The following is a 14521-nucleotide window of genomic DNA, read 5'->3' as shown; positions in this document are numbered from 1 at the left end:
CTAGGGCAGGTTAAAACAAGCTCGTTCTCATATTAATAACATCAGGAAAAGAACAGATCGCTACTTACCAAACAGAAGATAAGAGAGTTGCAGACAGTCACAGTGGAAAGACTGTAATACATTAAGCTTTCGACCAAACCCTTCTTCAGAAAAGGAAACACACACATTCGTTCACACAAGTAAGCACACCTCACACAAACCTGACCGCCACCTCCAGCAGCTCGCACTGGAATGCAATTGTCATGTAGAACGAATGCAACAATCTGGATGGGGCGTGGAAAGGGGAGGGATAGAAGGGTATGTGTGGGAGGAGAGAAAAACGCTGTTTGGCAGAGCAGGTGGGGACTAGATGGAAGCATGACAAGACAGCCACCAGTCGCAGCATCAGGAGGCTGTGGGGCAGGTAGCAGGAAGGTGAGGGAGAGGGTCATAAATACAGAGTGGAGAAGGAGAGGAGTGGTGAAGAGGAACGACAGGGAGATGCACTGGCAGAGGGTGGCATGCAGTGAGGGTGGGGGATGTGATTAAGGAGGAAGAAGTAGGACAGAGGAGACACGAACTGTCGGGTGAAGGTTGTGGTGACAATAGGTTACCATTGGTTGAGGCTAGGATGATTTTGGGAACAGAGAATTTGTTGCAACGATAACTCTCATCTATGCGGTTCAGAAAGGCTGGTGGTGTAGAGGAGGACTGAGGTGGGCCAAGTTGTGAAGCAGCCATTCAAATCAAGCAGGCTATGTCCACCTGCATGTTGTGTCACTGGGTGGTCTACTTTTGTCTTGCCACTATTGAAATCTACCTTTCCTGACATCTTTCAGACTCCAAATACAGTACTTCATTCCTCACACATAGCCACAGGGACCATATCCCTACAGAAAACCTAGGTGCAAGACCTGCGCAATCAACCAACCCAGCACTTCCTATTAAAGTTCTGTCACAGCCCTATCTTACCCCATCAGAGACTGGGCCACCTGTGAAGGCAGCCTTGTCATTTATCAGCTCTGCTGCAACCATTGCTCAGCTTTTTATATTGATATGACTACTAACCAGCTGTCCGCCAGGATGAATGACCACCACCAAACTGCGGCCAAGAGCAAAATAGACCACTCTTTGGCACAACATGCAGCTGAACATAGCGTGCTTGATTTCAATGGCTGCTTCACAATCCTGGCCATCTTGATCCTCCCCTCCACTGCCAACGTTACTGAAATGCACAGATGGTAGGTATCCTTACAACACATTGTTCAATCCTGAAGTTATCTTGACCACGACCTGTGGTTATCTATTGTGCACACACCATCCACTCACATTCCCCACCCTCGTTGTGTCTCCCCCTCCTCCAGTGCTATTGCCCATCTTTCCCCTTCTCTCTGCTCCTCTCCTTTTCCACTCCCCCCCCCTCCCCCTCCCAACTTTCAACTTACTGCTCCACAGCCTCCCGACACCACAACTGGTCGCAGTCTTGTCATGCCTTGCCTCCATCTAGTCCCTGCACGCTCCACCAGAGAGTGCCCTTTTCTACCCCCCCCCCCCCTCCCCATCCATGTCCTGCTATCTCTTTACCTTCCTCACCCCCTCCAGATTGCTGCTTTCATTGTATGTGACAGTTGCATGTCAGTCTGAGCTGCCGAAGATGGCAGTCATGTGTGCATAAGGTGTGCTTGCTTGTGCGAATGAATGTGTTTGTGTTTTCATTCTGAAGAAGGGCCATCTGTGGATGGCATATCTGCAGTAACAAGAGGTCCCTTGCCCACTGTGCTGGAGGTCTCACCAAGGCCTTAACAGACAGGCATTATCCCATGGAATTGTCCACAAACAGGTCACCTGTGCCATTTCCCCACACACCCTAATCGTCCCACTGTCCCCAAGAACCAGCTACGAAGGAGTGCCCGCTTTAACTCCCAATACCACTGCAGACTGTAGTAACTGAACCACATTATTTGTCAGGGCTTTGATTACTTATCATTATGTCCTGAAATGAGGGACATCCTACCAAAAATCTTTCCCAACCCTCCCAAAGAAGAGTTCCATCACCCACCCAACCTTCACAACATCTTAGTCCATCCTGATACCACTCCCAGTCCCAACCCCGTTCCAAAGGATGATATCCCTGTGGAAGATCGTGGTAGGGGGGGGGGGGGGTAGGGTGGAAACCGGGGTATGTGCCCCCAGTGGCAGTTTCGGTGTGCGCCAAACTCAAACTCTTGAAGAAAAAAACGCTATTTCACGAAATGCCCAGCATCCAGCGCACGTTGGTCTACCGATTTCTCACATGATTTTGAAACGCATCGCTATTGGTCTTTAAACATTTTTGAACACATTCTGAGTTGATGTCTGAACGAATCGTAAGTCGATTTTTGAATGTGTGGATAGTGTACGTGATGTCTCTGCCAGGGGTATCCCCGTCGCGTCTAGAAATTAAAAAAAATAAAAAATAAAAAAAAACTTTCCCGCACACAAAAGGGGACTGGCCTATAAAAGCTGGATGTAAACTTGAGCGGGTGAATGCCTATAGCTGTGTGTTTATGTGGTTGTGTGAATGACAAGCGTTGTTATGATTGTTGCCGAAATCCATAGATTCAGACTACCAGAGCGAAAACAAAGACTTACAGGAGTAACAGGTAAGAAAGATTACGTATTGTCTTCTCGGCATATCCAAGAAAATGAAATTTTGACAAAAAAAGATTTTGCCAGATCGCTATACTACAGTTGTTCAGTCCCCAGTTAGCAGCCGCTTAATTTTGTTCTCGGGATAGCGCGGAAAACGCGTTGTACGAACACGTGTTAACGCTTGACAGGAGAATAAACGCTGGATAAATAAATCTGTGATTATGGCAGGATAAGTTAACCGGGGAATAAGTTTTGACAATGGCAAGAATAGTACAGAATTAGTGATGACAAGATTGTTTGTTGGAACGAGAAAGGAGAAGGAACGGGGACATCCCACAACTTATATGGATTTATATAAAAATATCATACTACTGCTACTTTTAGATCTCATGCTTGAGAAACTGGAGCATGTGAATGAAATGTGAAACTATTTCGTAACATAAACATTTTTGCTTGTAACAGGCCAGATAGGCATTTGATATTGGTACTTCGCGAATTAGGCCTATATTCTGTCGGTTTACTTATTTAAATGAGGTAGATAAACATGATCATTTGTGCCATAACAGTCTCCCTTATTTGGCGTACATTACAACTGCTGTAATATTAAGAGGACAGTTTCGTTTTATCTAGCAGATACACAGTAGACTTAATCATATCAAGAAACAACACCAGTCTTGGGTTCTATTCGTATTAACACGACATTTTGATTTTTCATGGAGCAAAACGTTTGACAAACTTCGATGATGCCGCAGAAAGGAAAGCACGCCGTGTAAAGACTAGAGAGGAAAAAAATGCTGGGACCTAAGGATTGAAGAAATGTGTACTGCCTTGATTGTTTCTTGTCTTTGCTGGTTTTATCCTTCCTATATTTAATTTTATGTCACAGAAAAGAGGAAGTTATTAGCCAACACGCAATAAAGAGTGCAAATTTTTGAAGAGTTCTTATTCACCAGTCACAAATATCCCATTCAATATCAGTTGTGAGATTTTTTTTCAGGAGAGGCACCACAGGACATTCTAATTTCCACTGTCCTGAATATATGTTTGATGGCTTCCCTTACAAAACATACACGTTTTAACTCCATAGAGCGAAATACAGCGACGTGCGACAGAAGAGTGCTGTGTGAAGAGGATTGTCACTGCGCTGTGGCACACTTAAGACCAAATAACATGTCTTACATAACCTCGGACATATATATTTTATATCTCAAACTCTTAAGAAAGTGAACATACCTTTTAAAAATCGATTTTTTTTAAAAAAAATTGTCATCCTATCTCAAATGCTCGAGTGGGAAGGGTGGGGTGGGGTTGGGGGACGCCTCTATCAAGTTTTTGCCACGTTTCGGAATATTGTAGATCCGGGGCTGCACCCACCACTCCCTGGTACAGTTCTATCACAGACTTATTCTACACCACCAGAAGCCAGGCCACCCCGCGAAAGCAGCTATGTCATTTACCAGTTCTGCTGCAATCATTGTTCAGCTTTTTAAGTTGGTGTGTCTACCAATCAGCTGTTCACGAAGATGAACGACCACCACCAAACTGTGGCCGAGAGCAAAATAGACCACTCTTTGGCACAACATGCAGCTGAACATGGCATGCTTGATTTCATTGGCTGCTTCACAATCCAGGCTATCTTGATCCTCCCCTCCACCACCAACTTATCTGAAATGTGCAGATGTCCTTACAAACATTCCCCACTTCTAAAATTATCCTGGGTACAACCCACAATAACCTAATGTGCAGCCGGCCGGAGTGGCCGTGCGGTTCTGGGCGCTGCAGTCTGGAGCCGAGCGACCGCTATGGTCGCAGGTTCGAATCCTGCCTCGGGCGTGGATGTGTGTGATATCCTTAGGTTAGTTAGGTTTAATTAGTTCTAAGTTCTAGGCGACTGATGACCTCAGAAGTTAAGTTGCATAGTGCTCAGAGTCATTTGAACCATTTTGCACGTAATGTGCATACACCCTCCATCCAACAATTTCTGCCCCTTCTGTCCTGTAACCTTCAACCTACTCACATAGCCCACCCGTATTGTGTGCCGTCCTCTGCCGATGCACCCCTTCTGTGCTCCTCTCCTTTTTTGCTCCCCATTCCTCCCTTACCTGCCCCCCCCCCCCCCAGCCCCCCTAGACTTTATGCCCCACAGCCTCCCGACACTGGTTCTTATCATACCTCCAACCAACTAGTCCATGCACACTGCCAGACAGCCTCTTCTCCCCCCAATCCCACCTGTACCCTGCTATCACTTCTCCTTCTCCAGCTGCTCCAGATTGCTTCTTTTACTCCATGTGGCAGTTCCATTCCAGTCTACCTTGCCGAAGGTGGCAGTTATGTGTGCATGAGGTGCGCTTGCTTGTGTGAATGAATGTGTGTGTGTGTGTTTTCTTTCCTTTCCTGAAGAAAGCTTCAGCTGAAAGCTAAGTGTGTAACCTTCTTTTCATTGTACCTTTCTTCAACTCAGTACAGCATCTTTATCGTGAGTAGCAACTTATTATTTTTTTTATTTTGTTGATGTTCCAACCTGGAGCTCCTGTGGTTTGTTCTCATAGTGATAGAAATAATGTCATCACAGCAAAATTTTGATGCTTGCAACTTAAGATATCATGTGTATAAGAATCAGCACAGCTCTCAAAATACACACCTAGAGAATGAGGTCACCAGTATCTGCAACATCCCCAGAAAAAAGTGTGTTGCATGCAGGATAGCCTGCCATTCAAGCATTGACGTTTAGGGTATAGTCGTGAACACTGCACCAGCAATGACTGAGATAGTTGCATTATTTTTATATGCTCTTCACGGACCCAATTGCTGCCACTAAAGACACTACTGGAATATCAAGTGAGGGGCTTCCCACCCACTGTAATAATGAGAAACGGGTCCCAGAATGTCAGTGGAAATATGTGTGCTGCATTCCAGATAACCTCCAGGCACTCCCCTTCCCTTCTTTCTATCTATCTGGACCAATAAGAATGAAAATTTGAAAACTCGTGCTTTTGTGCATGCAGCATAGCAATGTAACAGAATCCAAACTATTGCATTATTATATTAGGGAGTTGGTGACATTGCTAGAAAGCACATAAAAAAATTCAGGTATGAGAGCTACCAATTCTTATGTGTCCTTCACATTGGTAAGGTTAATCTGGAGTTCCCCTCAAATACTGGCACAACTGCTATATTCCCCACTCCTGCGCATGAACCATACTTGACATATCGGAAAAAAATTTAGTGACAAACTAGAGCTAACAATCCTTCTGTCTATCACATTGGTAAGTTTAGTTTGGCAGGACTAGTGCAGCTGCCTCAAAATACAGACACTGGTTGACAGTAATCATCAGAAAATGTCCTAAGTAAACTGGTAAATAAGGGGAAACTCTGACCTGTGTGTCTGCCTAGTTAATAGTCCAGAATTCCTTTCAACAGCTCACAGCATGTGCAGCTGTTTTTGTCAGGTTACTCACCACACTTCTTAAGGCAGTTGCCAGATAGAGGAACCCAAACACTTCTGTAGGGGTGCTTGCGGGCTTCCCGAATGCTGTATGAAGACAATCTTAAAATGTTCTAAAATTATTTTTATTACACATCTCCTGTATGATGTGAAACATGTTTGTGAGCTGCTGGATTTACCCATACGGTATATGTCAGTATCCTGTGTTAAACAAAACTGATTATTTTGTAGCAGTAATGCCGTTAGCTGTATCAGATACAGTAAAATCATTCAGTGAAAAATGTTGAACATTAAGATTTTACCATGGACCCACATCTCTCCTTGTTCTCAGATAGGAGCTCTGCCACTATCCTGGCTATGACATCATCATTGAAGATGAAGCACAAATCAGCTAAGTTCAGAACCTGATGCTTCTGTGAGGAGAAGGCTGTAGATAGTGTGGTGTCACCGCCAGACACCACACTTGCTAGGTGGTAGCCTTTAAATCGGCCGCGGTCCGTTAGTATACGTCGGACCCGCGTGTCGCCACTGTCAGTGATAGCAGACCGAGCGCCACCACACAGCAGGTCTAGAGAGACATACTGGCACTCGCCCCAGTTGTACAGCCGACTTTGCAAGGAAAGGTTCACTGACAACTACGCTCTCATTTGCCGAGACGATAGTTAGCATAGCCTTCAGCTACGTCATTTGCTACGACCTAGCAAGGCGCCGTATTCAATTGATAATTAATATTATGAAGCATGTACCGTAACGAGAGATGTTCTACAATTGTGGATTAAAGTTAAGTATTACAAGATTTTCGTACTTTATTGCAATTCTCAAGATATTGTCCTGTTCCAGACCTCACGCCAGTCAGCGTGTAATTAAACGCATGCATTTCGGCCTCCTCTAGAAAAACAGTGTTGGCTCTTCTGCCAACACTACAGATAGGATGTTAGTAATCTTTAATTTTTTATTCTCTTGCAAGGCAGTAAATACAACAATTCATTTGCAAAATACCAGTAATCCTTGAATGTGATGTTTTCTTCTTATAGCACTCTGCCGGATAATTTGTTTTGGACCATTGTTTAAGACAGGTTCTGTGGTAATTATATCATATATCTATTAATCCAGTGTGGCATGGGTCTCATACTGATGAGAAAATCCTGTAATGTGTTTTTATAAAAGTGCTAGGCACATTTAGTAGCAGTGAATCTTTTGTTGCTTGTGGAAGTGCTGTAATATCCCTCTTACTAAGTAGAAGAAAAAAGCCAACAATGCTGGTCTTGTTATGGGTAGGATCTGTCAACAAGCTAATGTCATGTGAACTCAAACTGGACAACACTCATTTCGCAGAAAGTCTACTGAGAACTGACATTTTTAAACAGTGTAACATGATTGCTACTGGTAGACATTTTCCTACCTCCACTTTTGTGAGTGTCACAAGGTACCATGCAGAATGTGTGTGTGTGTGTGTGTGTGTGTGTGTGTGTGTGTGCGCGCGCGTGCGTGCTTGCTTGCACTCTAAGAGGCCTCATTTAGGTTTCTATGGAAGAGTCACAATATAGTTCTGGCAATAATTATAGCCCATATCATTTAATACAACCTGATAAGCATCTCAGATTGATGAGCAAATCTGGTATATTTGTTGCAACACACTATGAAAACCCTAAACATGTTATGCATATGATAAATAATTACAGATTCGATGAGTAATCATAGGTACTTACTTACAACACCACCCTCGCATTAGTATGGAACTGGAACACATCTGGGAAAGCTATGACTCTGCCAGCGATAGCTGTGAGACCACAATAAAGCATGTTCCCAGTCTTGGTTCTATAGGAAGTAGCTGATTCTGGTAAAATGGCAGATAAATTAATGTCAGTCATCCAGAAGAGTAACTTGGAATTCCACCATTAGATCATCTACAAAACAGGTGCTGGGATTGCTGTTTTGTGTAATCGATTTGCACGTTAAGACTATAAGCATACAGTGCATAAAATCCTCCCCACTCCACCAAGAGTGTCTTTCCGCCGTCCACCTAACCTTCGTAACCTCTTAGTTCATCCCTATGAACCCAAACCACCTTCCCTACCCTCTGGCTCCTACCCTTGTAACCGCCCCCGGTGTAAAACCTGTCCCATGCACCCTCCCACCACCACCTACTCCAGTCCTGTAACCCGGAAGGTGTACACGATCAAAGGCAGAGCCACGTGTGAAAGCACCCACGTGATCTACCAACTGGCCTGCCTACACTGTGACGCATTCTACGTGGGAATGACCAGCAACAAACTGTTCATTCGCATGAATGGACACAGGCAGACAGTGTTTGTTGGTAATGAGGATCACCCTGTGGCGAAACATGCCTTGGTGCACGGCCAGCACATCTTGGCACAGTGTTACACCGTCCGGGTTATCTGGATACTTCCCACTAACACCAACCTATCCGAACTCTGGAGATGGGAACTTGCTCTTCAATATATCCTCTCTTCCCATTATCCACCAGGCCTCAATCTCCGCTAATTTCAAGTTGCCGCCACTCATACCTCACCTGTCATTCAACAACATCTTTGCCTCTGCACTTCCGCCTCGACTGACATCTCTGCCCAAACTCTTTGCCTCTGTATATGTCTGCTTGTGTCTGTATATGTGTGGATGGATATGTGTGTGTGTGCGAGTGTATACCCGTCCTTTTTTCCCCCTAAGGTAAGTCTTTCCGCTCCCAGGATTGGAATGACTCCTTACCCTCTCCCTTAAAACCCAAATCCTTTCGTCTTTCCCTCTCCTTCCCTCTTTCCTGACGAGGCAACCGTTGGTTGCGAAAGCTAGAATTTTGTGTGTATGTTTGTGTTTGTTTGTGTGTCTATCGACGTGCCAGCGCTTTCGTGTGGTAAGTCACATCATCTTTGTTTTTAGATATATTTTTTCCCATGTGGAATGTTTCCTTCTATTATAAAAATATTTTCTTATATATTTTCATCCCCCATATCACCCCCTTATGGGCTGAATTTATGAAAACACTGAAACATTTTTTTTTTTTTTTTTTTTCCAAACAAGAAGTCACATACCAATTTTCATAGATGTAGCTTTAAAAATGTTTTACTAGTTCTTTAACAATGATTTATTTAAAAAAAGCTTTCATCCACTGTTTAACCCCTTAGTGGTTGAATTTCCACCTTTCATCTCCTACTTTACCGCCTTAGGAGTGGAGTTAAGAACAATCCCTTACTAAACGATGTCTATGGTATAAAATCAACACTCCATCCAAATTTCTATTCTTAGCCGTTTCGGGTGGGCAATAATGAGTCAGTGAATCAGTCAGGCCCTGTTTCACCTTCTTAGTGGTTGAATTTCCAAAAACATGTAATTTTCTATTTCTAACTGAGAAGCCAAATACAAATTTTCATAGATTTAGCTTTCAAAATGCTTCCATAATGAAATATTTTCATAGAAGATTTCATCCCCCAATTCACCCCATTAGGGGTTGAATTTGCAAAAACTCTGAAAGATGTATTTTTTTAATTTCTGACTGAGAAGTCAAATATCAATTTTCATAGGTGCTGTAGCTCTAAAAATGCTTTAGTGGTTCTTTAATAATGATCTATTTTCAAAAATATTTTCACCCTCTATTTCACCCCCATAGGGATTAAATTTCCAAAAGTGCTGAAACACATATTTATTTCTTCATTTCTTATCAAGAAGCAACTACATTTTCGTAGTTTTGTAGAAAAGTGTATTTGAATCAAATACAGGATGTTGTTAATACATTTGTTACCAATTTTGCTGTGTAACAGCCATCCTGTTCAGTGCATATGTTTAGCTGTGACACAAACTTCATTACGTCCTCCTCGAAGAACTCCCCTACCAGCTCCTTCCCTCACTTAAGAACCTCTTTCTGCACCTGGCTCTCGGTTGAAAATTTAATTCCACTTATGTGCACCTTCAGGGGAGTTAAAAGATGATAATTTGAAGGTGCTGAGTCTGGGGGATATAGGGACTGGTTCAAAACATCCCAAAAAATTAGTCCAAGATTCTGTTGGTGGCTACGGCTGTGTGAGAAAGAGCATTGTCATACAACAAAAACACTCCTTTTGTGAGCATTCCCCTCCTGTTGTTTGAATGCTCCTTATGATTCTTTTTTTTAGGGGGTTGGCAGGTGGTCTCACAGTATCATTGTGGATTGATGGTGTCCTCCTGAGGCATTTGACCAAAATGATGCCTTTTTGGTTCTGAAACTATGAGGCCATGATTTTTTTGTCTGAAATTGTCTTTTTGAATTTTTTGGAGTATTTGCGTGACACGACTGTAATGACTTTGTTTTTGTTTCAGATGTTTAATGAGCCACCCACGTTTCATCTCCAGTCACAGTAGAGCTCAGAAAATCCTCACCTTCCAGTTCCAGTAGCTCAATAATCTTGCGGGCGTGATTGATCTAATTTTTGTTGTGCTGCTCTATCAGCTGTTCTGCACACTGTTTCTGGTATCCCAGCTTTTCTGTGAGTGTTTCATATGTGAAAGCTCTGGAGAGTTGTGGAAACATTGCATAAATTTCATCCACTGTCAACTGATGGTCTTTACGGACAGTTCCCTCAGTTTTTTACACCAACTCATCAGTAAAGGCGAAAGCTCTTTTCATCATGAACGTTTGTTCTGTCTCCATTGAACTCCCTACAACATTTAAACACACCACACTCATTCTGTTCATAACACCTTTGCTGTAAACTACTTCGAGTCATGAAAAAATTTCAGTGGGTGTTATTCCTTCCGCGAGAAGGAAGCTGATTGTAGCACATGGCTCACACTTAGCGGGATTTCCTACCAGTATCTTTCACACAGTTGGACACTACTACCCGAGTTTATGTGCTTCTGTTTTCTCACAGACATAGCGTTCCTGTGAGGCTCACTCTGTTCAGAGTCATGCAGGTCAGATGTTCCCACCTCAACATCTTTAAACTTACTTACCCAGTGATGCACAGTGCTCACATCAACACAATCACCATAAACTGATTTCATTCTCTGATGAATCTCCTTGGGGTGACACCGTCTGCTGTCAAGAATTCAATGACTGCATGTTGCTTAAATCACATTGCGTAGGGTTCCAAACGTCACACTGTAACAACACAACCGATCAATGCACTGGAGCTGTAGAGAAGAGGCTACGGAACAAGCCAGCACCTGCCGCATACCAATGCTGCCAACTGTTGAAGAGTTAGGTGGAGGCATTACCTTTCAGTCAACCCTTGTACATGCTGTAATGGTTGTGAGCGTTAGTTACCATTGAGACTGGACATGGTGAGTTGATGTTAGTGAAAAATGACTTTTAGGTGTCAAAAGATGACATTATCAACACCTTGAACTAGGTCATGTAATAGAGCTTTGAGAAGCTGGATGTTCCTTCTGTAATATTCCAGAAATACTTGGCAAGAATGTAGCCACTGTACATGACTGCTGGCAGCGGTGGTCATGGGGATGTACACTTAGCAGTGTATATTTGTTGAAGTGTCAGCCCCAATGGCTATAAATATATGTGATGTGTCACTGCCGAAGTCTGACAACCATGTGGAAGGATGTGATAATGCTATCCTAACTTTGAGGGTCTTATATTGTATGGATGACTTTGATATCTTTTTAAGTAGAACTAAGATATGAATTTTGGTAAGATAATATGTGCAATCTAGACTTACAATCTCAATTCTACACCTTTGCATCCTCTATAGTAGGTAGTAGTAGTAGCAGTAGCAGTAGTAAAAGTAAATGTGTCAGATTACATTACTTTATACAAGCACAATTATGGTTTTTCAGGTTAAATATTTAAAATTGAAGACACATAGAGCATAGCTTTATAGCGAGTTATCAGTACAAACTATCTGGAATCTATGTACATCACACAAGTCAACAGTATGTACTTTAACTCTCCAAAAGACACTGGTTTGGACCTCACATCATTCTGCCCTAGTATTTGTAAATGTGCAGGACAAACACCAGAATGTGTCTTAGCATAGTAGTATGAACGGACTGACTTCCAACAGCAAATGCTTTTTACTAATGATGATTATTCATAGTGATAGCAAAAATTTTCGAGTAAAGGTCATGATGACAACACTACAGTCACATGATCTTCTGGCCATAACTTCTTAATGTGATTGGACTTACAATCCAACTACACTACTTTGTGAGTGTGACGTAACGTGGATACCCCAGGACCATGGTGTGGGGTGTGAGTCCACCAATGACAAGCAACATGGGTGCAAGATGGCAGGGCTTTTGGTCACACCCTCTCTCTAAGTGCGGATGTAATCACACACTATTGTGTGTGTGTGTGTGTGTGTGTGTGTGTGTGTGTGTGTGTGGGCGTGCACACGCGCGGGCATATGCACTGCAATGTAGACCCCCCCGGGCCAGGAATAGAGTGGATGTGATCCCTTTTTTTTTCTCTGTGTGTGAAATTATGCAAAGTAAACTCAATTTAAAGCCATCCAGGCCACTTTCTAACAAGAATGTAGTTGCTTATTTAAATAATAATGTATGATGGTAAAATGTTAGATAGAAGTTGTGACAGGAGGTCGTAGACTGGCAGATCGAGCTGTCAGGCGATCCTGACGATTCAGCTGTAAGAGAGAAACGTAACCTATCGCAGCATGACGAAATGTGATATGGACAATATCAGAGCTGACAGCATTTGGACCATCTCTCTCCCCAACATGTGCTCACTTTCCTCCAAAATGGTCGATGTTACACAAGTTGAAAGCAGTATTTATCCCACAGATGATACTGGTACTGCCAGGGAGAACAATAAAAAATGGTTAAAAGCAACATGAGTGTTTTAAAACAATTAGACATGTGCTGAGCTGTAGTATTAAGAGCTAATGTAAGTCATGTAGATAAAATGTATGTTTTCCCTGTTGTGCACAGAGACCTCTTTCCTCTATTGGCAAATTTTAGTAGCATCAATGTATGATCAACATGTATTGCTTTACCCTAAATGCAAATATTTTATGATTCCAAATACTTACAATTTGGAACTCACATGTATTGGGTGGAAATATTGCAGCATTCAAAATAAAGAAAACTTTACTGTTCATTCACACACACAGAACTAGTGAGAGTTTGACAGTGTCATCTTGTGTCGCTATGTCTTCTCTCTCTCTCTCTCTCTCTCTCTCTCTCTCTCTCTCTCTCTCTCTCTCTCTCAAAAAATGATTTGATTTGATTTCTTTTTTTTTATTGGTCCAGTTTTATCACACAGCACAAATTGTACAATTGTTATTGGACGGGTCAAAGATAATTTACAGTAATACATAGTATTAGCAAAATAGTAGGCAAATTAAAAATAGGTACCTATTACAATTAATTTTGTTACATATTCAGAAATTATCTGACAGAATAGAAACAGTGCTTTATTAGAAATGCCTTTACTTTAGCTTTAAATATTGGATGAGTAGCATTTTTTATTTCCTCTGGTACCTTATTGTGTAGTATTACACCAATGTTAATTATGCTCCATGGATAGGTGGCTGTTCTGTGATATTTTTGATGTATATTTGATTTACCTCTGGTACTATAGCTGTGTACATTTTTGTTCTGTGGCAGTTTGCCTGTTTTTGGGAGGTAGTCCCTAGTGAACAAGATAGTTTCATAAATGAATAAACTTGGAACATGTAGAACATCAAGCTCAGTAAAATGGGATTTACAGGACTCCATGTTTTTAAGGCCACAAATTATTCTTAAAGCTCTTTTTTGCATTCTAAAAACCTTTACACTGCGAGTTGAGTACCCGCAGAAAATGATCACATATCTGACAATGCACTGTCTTATTACTGCTGAAGCATATGTGGTGTCATATCCTCTCTTTTATCTTTTATCTAGTTGTTACAGCCCTTCTCTACCAATAACTCCATCTATACAGTGATTTTTAAAAAATCAAACAATGGAAAATCCAGGATGGAATGTAGCAATATTATGAAAAGGAAAGTTGCTACTCACCATATAGTGGAGATGCTGAGTTGCAGATAGGCACAACAGAAAGACTGATTTTTTTTATCTATGTGTATGACACAATGTTTCTCCTTCTTACAAATAACAAACTCCATATATTTTTTCCAAGGGGTGGCTGTGAACACATTCTCAAACAATAGTGCAGATCTCTCAGTCAATTTTGGACCAGATGGTGCTGTGATTCTAATTGTTCTCTTCCTCATAACTTTCAAGGAAAGTGTCCAAGAGATCTCCAGAACTTTAATCTGGTGCTTTTGATACAAATGATTTTTGACTACTTCGTATGTATAAATATAGAGATCTTGTATGACCATTTTTTGTGTTTATTTTTTATATATTTTTCCACATTCCATATGTAAGTGTTCATATGTATGTATGCTTACACCACCAGGTGTAGCTTTATATTTTTTTACCATTAAACTGCAATGCAGAGCCCCTACCCAGTTAAGGTATCTGCAAACTATACTTCTTCCTCCAAATGTCAACTCT

Source organism: Schistocerca americana, chromosome 8 (assembly GCF_021461395.2).
Source record: "Schistocerca americana isolate TAMUIC-IGC-003095 chromosome 8, iqSchAmer2.1, whole genome shotgun sequence".
Lineage (NCBI taxonomy): Eukaryota > Metazoa > Arthropoda > Insecta > Orthoptera > Acrididae > Schistocerca > Schistocerca americana.
Note: the sequence above shows the minus strand (reverse complement) of the source record.